Raw genomic sequence first — 9,326 nt, forward strand, 5'->3', positions numbered from 1 at the left:
CTCAATGAAAGCATTCTGTGAGAATCAGTTGACGATAAGAAATTTGCAATAAAGTAGGAAGTCAAGATGGCGGCGTAAGCAGACTCTGAACTCACCTCCTCCCGCGGACACAGCTAATGAACAAACACTTGTGGAAAAATCACCCCGAGAGAGAACTGAAAACTGGATAAGAGAAACTCCGGCAACAAAGGACAATCCTAATTGAGGTGGAAGAGGCAGAAACTCTCTTCTGGAGAGAAAAAACGCTGCCTTCACAAGCCGCAGCGCTTCACGACCGCCTGGGAGCAGCCCAAAGGTACACAGCCCTCCCTGGAGGAGCAGGGCCCTGAGCCAGGGAGCACCCCCGCTGTAGGCACTTAGTGGACCCAGCACAATTGAGACAAGTGGCATAATATCTGACTTTGCCTGCTACTAAAACACTGGGGAGTACCCCCAGAAAAGCTGGTTCACAAAGAAATTAAAACCAGCTCTTAAAGGGCCCGTGCGCAAACTCACCCATTTCAGAAAGCAACCTAAAATCACCTGAAAGAAAGGTGCACAGTGCTTTGGTGAAAAGAGACTCACCTCATAGGCTCTGAATGCGTTGCAGTGAGAGGTGAGACCTCTCCAGGGACTGGGACATTGGTGGCGGCCATTGTTGTGGCCTGATGTGGGTGTGCTGACACAGACACCATTGGAGTTCTCCCTGGGGCCTGCTAGCCCAGGGTCTGACCCACCCCACTAGAGCACTGATTTAATCCAGCTCAGCCAGGGCAGGCAGCCCACCCTAGGGACTGGCCCCACCCAACAACAAGCCTTAGGTAACTTGTGGGCCTGCACAGATTGGTGACTGGATTCTCTGCAGCCTGGTGACTGAGCCACTTCAGTGGGGCAGGGTGTGCACAAGGAGCGGGTGGAGAGTGTGGGGACGTGGTGGAGTGTGTGGGGCTCCCACTGTGGAGAGACTGGATCCACTGCAGGAGGTCGGGGCACGCACACGGGGCAGGACTGTGTTGACTGTGTGTATGGACCTGTGGGTGGTGGGGCTTGTCAGCTGCAGAAGACTTGTGCTTCTCAAAGACCCACATAGGGGGTTTGCCCCACCTTCCAAAGCCTGAAACAACTGGGTGCTCCCGTGCCTGAGGCCAGCCCCACCCAGCTGCAATCCTCAGATTGCTGACAAGAGACCTAACGGCTGGAGGCTTATAGCAACTGTAAGCCCCTGAGCCTAGCAACCTGCCATGCTGGGGGCCTACTCACTTAAAAGAAATACTGAAACACAAATGTGGTATTAGAACTTGCAGCCAACTGTGCTGGGGCTTCCCATACCCTATAAAGAGACTGAAGGGCCCACAACAACTACAAGCAACTGAGCATTACAACAGCTGGCCAGGAGCATAACTCAGCCTCCCTGGACACCTACAGGGAGAGCAAACAGGCCACAACAGAAGGACACACGTAGCCCACATAGGGGTCACTCCTGGAACATTGAGAACTGAGGGAAGCACACTGCAGGCCTCCTAAGGCATCACTTATATAAGGTCACCTATCCAAGTGCAGGAGACATAGCTGACCTACCTAATACACAGACACAAGCACAGGGAAAGAGGCAAAGTGAGAAGGCAAAGGAATACATTCCAAGTAAGGGAACAGGACAAAACCCCAGAAAAGGAACTAAGTGAAACAGAAATGAGCAACCTACCTGACAGAGAGTTAAAACAAAGAGTGTTAAGGATGCTCACTGATCTGGGGAGAAGAATAGATGAACTCAGTGAGAATGTCAACAAAGAAATGGAAGATATAAAAAAGAACCAATCAGAAATGAATAATACAATACTGGAAATGAAAAATTCACTAGAGGGACTCAAAAGCAGAGTAGAGGATACAGAAGAACAGATCCGCAAGCTGGACGAAAGACTAGAAGAAGTTACCCAAGCTGAACAGGTAAAAGAAAAAAGAATTAAAAAGAGTGAGGACAGTCTAACGGACCTCTGGGACAACATCAAGCGCACTAACATGCGTGTTATAGGTGTCCCAGAAGGAGAAGAGTGAGACAAAGGGGCAGAGAATCTATTTGATGAAATAATAAATGAAAACTTCCCTAACCTAAGGAAGGAAACAGACATCCAGGTATAGGAAGCACCGAGAGCACCAAACAAGATAAATTCAAAGAGGCCCACACCAAGACACATCCTAATCAAAATGTCCAGAATTAAAGATAAAGAGAGAATCCTAAAAGCCACAAGAGAAAGACAAGTTACATACAAAGGAAACCCCATAAGGCTATCAGCAGACTTCTCAGCAGAAACCTTACAGGCTAGAAGAGAGTGGCACGATATATTTAAAGTGCTAAAAGGAAAAAACTTACAACCAAGAATACTCTACCTGGCAAGGTTATCATTCAAAATGGAAGGAGAGATCAAAATTTTCCCAGACAAGCAAAAATTAAAGGAGTTTATCACCAAGAAACCAGTGCTACAAGAAATGTTAAAGGGACTGATTTAAGGGGAAAAGAAAAGACCACAAATAGGAAAAATTATCTATTTCCATGATAAGAGGGTAATGGATACAAATGCACAAAAAAGAGGTTAGATATGATATCAAAAACATAAAATGAGGGAGGAAGGGAGTTAAAGAGTAGAGCTTTCAGACAGAGGTCAAACTAAAGAGACCATCAATTCTGTATAGAGGACTACTAAAACACTGAGAAAAAAAAGTTAAAAAATGGCAGTAAGTACATACTTATCAATAGCTACTTTAAACGTCAATGGACTGAATGCTCCAATTAAAAGGCACAGGGTGGCTGACTGGATAAAAAAACAAGACCCATATATATGCTGCATACAAGAGACACACTTCAGACCTAAAGACACTCACAAACTGAAAGTGAAGGATGGAAAAAGATACTCCACACAAATGGCAATGAAAAGAAAGCTGGGGTAGCAATACTCATATCAGACAAAATAGACTTTAAAACAAGAACTGTAAAAAGAGACAAAGAAGGGCATTACATAATGATCAAGGGAACAATTCAACAAGAGGATATAACACTTGTAAATATCTACGCACTCAACGTAGGAGCACCTAAATATATAAAGCAATTATTAGCAGACATAAAAAGAGAAATAGAGAGTAACACAATAATAGTAGGGGAATTTAACACTCCACTTACACCAACGGATAGATCGTCCAAACAGAAGATCAATAAGGAAACACTGGCCTTAAATGATACACTAGAACAGATGGACATAGTAGATATATACAGAGCATTCCATCCAAAAACCGAAGAATACACGTTCTTTTCAAATGCACATGGAACATTCTCCAGGACTGATCACATATTAGGCCACAAAACAAGTCTCCATAAATTTAAGAAGATTGAAATAATATCAAGCATCTTTTCTGACCACAATGGTATGAAACTAGAAATCAACTATGGGAAGAAAATCAGAAAAGCTACAAATACGTGGAGGTTAAAAAAAATGCTACTGAACAACGATTGGGTCAACGAAGAAATCAAAGGAGAAATCAAAAAATATCTGGAGACAAATGAAAATGAAAATACAACATGCCAGAATTTATGGGATACAGCAAAAGCGGTTCTAAGAGGGAAGTTTATAGCAATACAGGCCTATCTCAACAAACAAGAAAAATCTCAAATAAACAATCTAACAATGTACCTAAAGGAACTGGAAAAAGAAGAACAAACAAAGCCCAAAATCAGTGGAAGAAGGGAAGTAATAAAAATCAGAGCAGAAATAAATGAAATAGAGACTAAAAAAAAATAGAAAAAATTAATAAAACCAAGAGCTGGTTCTTTGAAAAGATAAACAAAATTGACAAACCTTTAGCTAGACTCACCAAGAAAAAAAGAGAGAAGGCTCAAATAAGTAAAATCAGAAATGAAAGAGGAGAAATTACAACAGACACCTCAGAAATACAAAAGATTATAAGAGAATACTATGAAAAGGTATAGGCCAACAAATTCGACAATCTGGAAGAAATGGATAAATTCTTAGAATCATACAACCTTCCAAAACTGGATCAAGAAGAAATAGAGAATTTGAATAGACCAATCACCAGTAAGGAGATCGAAACAGTAATCAAAAACCTCCCCAAAAATAAAAGTCCAGGACCAGATGGCTTCCCTGGTGAATTCTACCAAACATTCAAAGAAGAATTAATACCTATCCTTCTCAAACTCTTGCAAAAAATTGAGGAGGGGGGGAAGCTCCCTAACTCATTCTATGAAGCTGACATTACCCTGATACCAAAACCAGACAAGGACAACACAAAAAAAGAAAATTACAGGCCAATATCACTGATGAACATCGATGCAAAAATCCTCAACAAAATACTAGCAAATCGCATACAACAAACATTAAAAAGATTATATATCATGATCAAGTGGGATTTATTCCAGGTATGCAGGGATAGTCAACATTCGCAAATCAATCAATGTAATACACCACATTAATAAAATGAAGAATAAAAATCACATGATCATCTCAATAGATGCAGAGAAAGCATTTGACAAGATACAGCATCCATTTATGATAAAAACTCTGAATAAAATGGGTATAGAAGGAAAGTACCTCAACATAATAAAGGCCATATATGACAAACGCACAGCTAATATCATCCTCAGTGGTGAAAAACTGAAAGCTATCCCTCTAAGAACAGGAACCAGACAAGGATGCCCACTCTCACCACTCCTATTTAACATAGTACTGGAAGTCCTAGCCAGAGCAATCAGGTGAGAAAAAGAAATAAAAGAGATCCAAATTGGAAAGGAAGAAGTGAAACTCTCACTATTTGCAGATGACATGATTTTATATATAGAAAACCCTAAAGAATCCAGAAAAAAACTTTTAGAAGTAATAAACGAATACGGTAAAGTGGCAGGATACAAAATCAACATACAAAAATCACTTGCATTTCTATACACTAACAACAAAGTAGCAGAAAGAGAAATTAAGAATAGATCCCATTTACAATTGCAACAAAAAGAATAAAATACCTAGGAATAAACTTAACCAAAGAGGTGAAAGATCTGTACACCGAAAACTATGAAACATTGCTGAAAGAAATTGAAGAAGACACAAAGAAATGGAAAGATACTCTGTGCTCTTGGATTGGAAGAATTAACATAGTTAAGATGTCCATACTTCCTAAAGCAATCTATAGATTCAATGCAATCCCTATCAAAGTTCCAACATTTTTCACAGAAATAGAACAAAGAATCCCAAAATTTATATGGAACAACAGAAGACCCCGAATAGCTAAAGGAATCCTGAGAAAAAAGAACAAAGCTGGAGGTATCACACTCCCTGATTTCAAAATATACTACAAAGCTACAGTAACCAAAACAGCATGGTACTGGCACAAAAACAGACACACAGATCAATGGAATAGAATCGAAAGCCCAGAAATAAACCCACACATCTACGGACAGCTAATCTTCAACAAAGGAGCCAAGAACATACAATGGAGAAAAGAAAGTCTCTTCAACAAATGGTGTTGGGAAAACTGGACAGCCACGTGCAAAAAAATGAAAGTAGACCCTTACCTTACACCATACACAAAATTAACTCAAAATGGATTAAAGACTTGAATGTAAGACCTGAAACTATGAAACTTCTAGAAGAAAACATAGGCAGTACACTCTTCGACATCAGTCTTAGCAACATGTTTTCAAGCACCATGTCTGACTGGGCAAGAGAAACAATAGAATAAATAAACAAATGGGACTACATCAAACTAAAAAGCTTCTGCACAGCAAAGGAAACCATGAGCAAAACAAAAAGACAACCTAACAATTGGGAGAAGATATTTGCAAATCATACATCTGATAAGGCGTAAATCTCCAAAATATATAAAGAACTGATGCATCTCAACAACAACAAAAAAACAACCCAATTAAAAAATGGGCAAAAGACCTGAACAGACATTTCGCCAAAGAAGATATACAGATGGCCAACAGGCACATGAAAAGATGTTCGACATCATTAACTACCAGGGAAATGCAAATCGAAACTCCAATGAGATATCACCTCACTCCCGTCAGAATGGCTATAAGTAACAAGACAGGAAACAACAAGCGTTAGAGAGGATGTGGAGAGAAGGGAAGTCTCATACACCGCTGGTGGGAGTGCAAACTGGTGCAGCCACTATGGAAAACAGTATGGAGATTCCTCAAAAAATCAAGGATAGAACTACCATATGATCCAGCTATTCCACTGCTAGGTATTTATCCAAAGAACTTGAAAACACCAATGCGTAAAGATACACGCACCCCTGTGTTCACTGCAGCCTTATTCACAATAGCCAAGACTTGGAAGCAACCTAAGTGCCCATCAAGGGACGAATGGATAAGGAAGATGTGGTATATATACACAATGGAATACTACTCAGCCATAAGAAACGATGAAATCCAGCCATTTGTGACAACATGGATGGACATTGAGGCTATTATACAAAGTGAAATAAGTCAGAGGGAGAAGGTCAAATACAGTATGATCTCACTCATTAAGTAGTAGATAATAACAACAACAACAAACACACAGAGACAGAGATTGGATCGGTGGTTACCAGAGGGGAAGGGGGGAGGGAGGAGGGCAAAAGGGATAATTCGGCACATGTGTGTGGTGATGGGTTGTAATTAGTATTTGGGTGGTGAACATGACGTAATCTATGCAGAAATAGAAGTATAATGATGTACACCTGAAATTTATACAATGTTATAAACCAATGTTACTGCAATAAACAAAAATTTAGAAAAGAAATAAAGAAATTTACAATAAAGAAGATTTATATTTTATTTTATATAAATTGTGTGCTACACATCCTTTATATCAGTAAATTTTATAATAAACTTATGTACATTTACATACACATACAATTATTTTTGTGCATAGTTAATTGTTCATAATTTACCAATACACACACACTATGGCCAATTTCAAGCTATCAACGTGACGTCACTAAACGTGGAGTTGGGGATAGTTACGAATAGCATACCATCATTTCATATTTTAATTTGGAGACTATGAACATTGGGGTGAAACTGTTTTAACAGCAGTAAATGGTAATGTTTGACATGACTGAAATATGATATTCATGAGCACAATGCAAAACAAGATCAAACCATGAAATATGATATAATCCTGTACCCAGAACAAGATTAGTCTAGTGAATAGGAAGAGTAGCCTTATAAGTGTGATATACAGGAAACAGAGTCCTATTTAAAAAAAAAAAGCAAAATTCCTCTGGTTAAAGATTTTGTCAATTGTTCCTTAAGGGTAATGTATCTGAAGGTTAACATTAATTTGACAATAAACATGTACTGAACATCTATTATGTGCCAGATGGTGTTCTGTCAGGACGTAGAGATGACACTTAAGATCACACAGTTAAAAGAATAGCTGAGAATTTTGAGGACATTATACTAAGTGAAATACACCAGTCACAGAAAGACAAATACTGCATGATTCCACTTATATGAGGTATCTAAAGTAGTCAAACTCACAGAAACAGAAAGTAGAATGGGGGTGGTCAGGGCTGGGGAGGCGGGGAAAGGGGGAGTCGTTCAATGGGTATAGAGTCTAAGTTTTGCAAAATAAAGTTGTAGAGACCTGTTGCATAATAATGTGAATATAGTTGACACTACTGAACTGTACACTTAAAAATGGTTTAAGATGGTAAAAAAAAAAGAATAGTTAGAATTTGAATCCAGGCCTGACTCAAAAACTCACGTTGAGCAATTATGTATCACTGCTGCCTACTTTCAAATAATTTCATCTTCAGTCAAAGAATATTTTCTTTCTCTGATTTACACAGGTCCCCCTCTTCTGTACGGCAGGGTAGCAAGCCATTGGTTAGCAGCTGCATTGCCTGAAGCCTGACAGACAGCAGAACTTTTTCTTGGAAGCCTGGCATACTCAGCCAGGAGAGCAAATTCCAAATGGAGTCAACAATTAAAGAAATTAAGTGGAGAACTAAACACAAGTCAGAGAATAGGCAAGCGGGATCTGGGAGAGAGAATCTTGGCTGTTTAAAAGACAACATACATGACTACATAGCTGAAAAAGTGCTTATTCTATTAAAAGAAAAATTTTATTATTTTATTATCTGTGATGAAAGAAGTTTAAAATTTTGTGTTTTTTTTATGTTATAACTTGATGTAAGTAATTTAAATTTTCCTGAACCTCAATTTTTCTGGGCTAAAATGGAGCTAATGTTAACTGTAGGCAGTATATGACAGAGGAGGGCCTGAAATGGAAGGAAATACTTCTGAGAATAAATTAAAATCAAATTTACTGAGTGGGAGCAGCCACGTCTAGAAACGACAAAACTCAAAATATTATAAAAGCAAAAGATTCTAATATTACCCAGATGTAATCAAAGCAAATTGAGTGTTCCAGAAAAGCAAGAATATAGGTCGCTAGAATGGAAAGAACAATGGAATTAGACTTGATTTTAAAATCTACACTTACAAGTGGGGTAGTGTAGGGTAAACTACTTAATCTCTCCGAGCCTCAGTTTCTTTACTGCAGGGTGTCATGAGCATTTATTTGACATTTATTGACTATTAGGGCCAGGACTGTACTAGGTAGGTGCTGGAGATACAAAAATGAAAGTGGCATTGTCCTTGCCCTCAATTTCAGTATAATGTAATAAATATCATGATAATATCTACTGAATATTTTCTATGTGCCAGGTACTATTATAAATGCTTTTAATTCATTAAATCTTTATCTACTCATTCACAACCTAAAACGCAGGTACTATTATTATCATTTACATTTATACGAGAGGCAGAGAGGTTAAGTATCTTGCCCAAGATCAAATGTTGGAGCTTGGATACATCTTGACAGAGGACAGAAACTTACAAATTTGTGCCTGTGCAGGGTGGCGGTGGAAGCTTTCCACATTGAAGGAGAACTTGCCACACTGAACGGAGAACTGAAGTTCACCGTTCGCAAAACGGGGATTAAACTGTTACTACCAAGTTGTGCCGATTAAATGAAGTAGTGTATTTAAGAGTGTATTTGTGCCTGGGACACAAAATTACTACTATTAATTTCATTTTATTCCTTTAAGTTGGATCACTGTGGCGAAGCGCAGGAACGTTTTCAAGGCTTTGGCTACATAGTATAAAGCAGCTTTTCAAATGGGTAACTCACATTGTACCAACAATGTAAGAGCTTCTAGTTGCTTTATGTTACGATATACGATAGGGCCACTCTCTTTGATTACTTTTTTCAGTTTTTGACAATCTCACCTATTTTCTCTGTCAAGTTTTCCGTCTGCCCCATTTTACATCCCCACCTCCACCACAAACGAAC

The sequence above is a fragment of the Diceros bicornis genome, chromosome 17 (assembly GCF_020826845.1).
Source record: "Diceros bicornis minor isolate mBicDic1 chromosome 17, mDicBic1.mat.cur, whole genome shotgun sequence".
NCBI classification, from domain to species: Eukaryota; Metazoa; Chordata; class Mammalia; order Perissodactyla; family Rhinocerotidae; genus Diceros; species Diceros bicornis.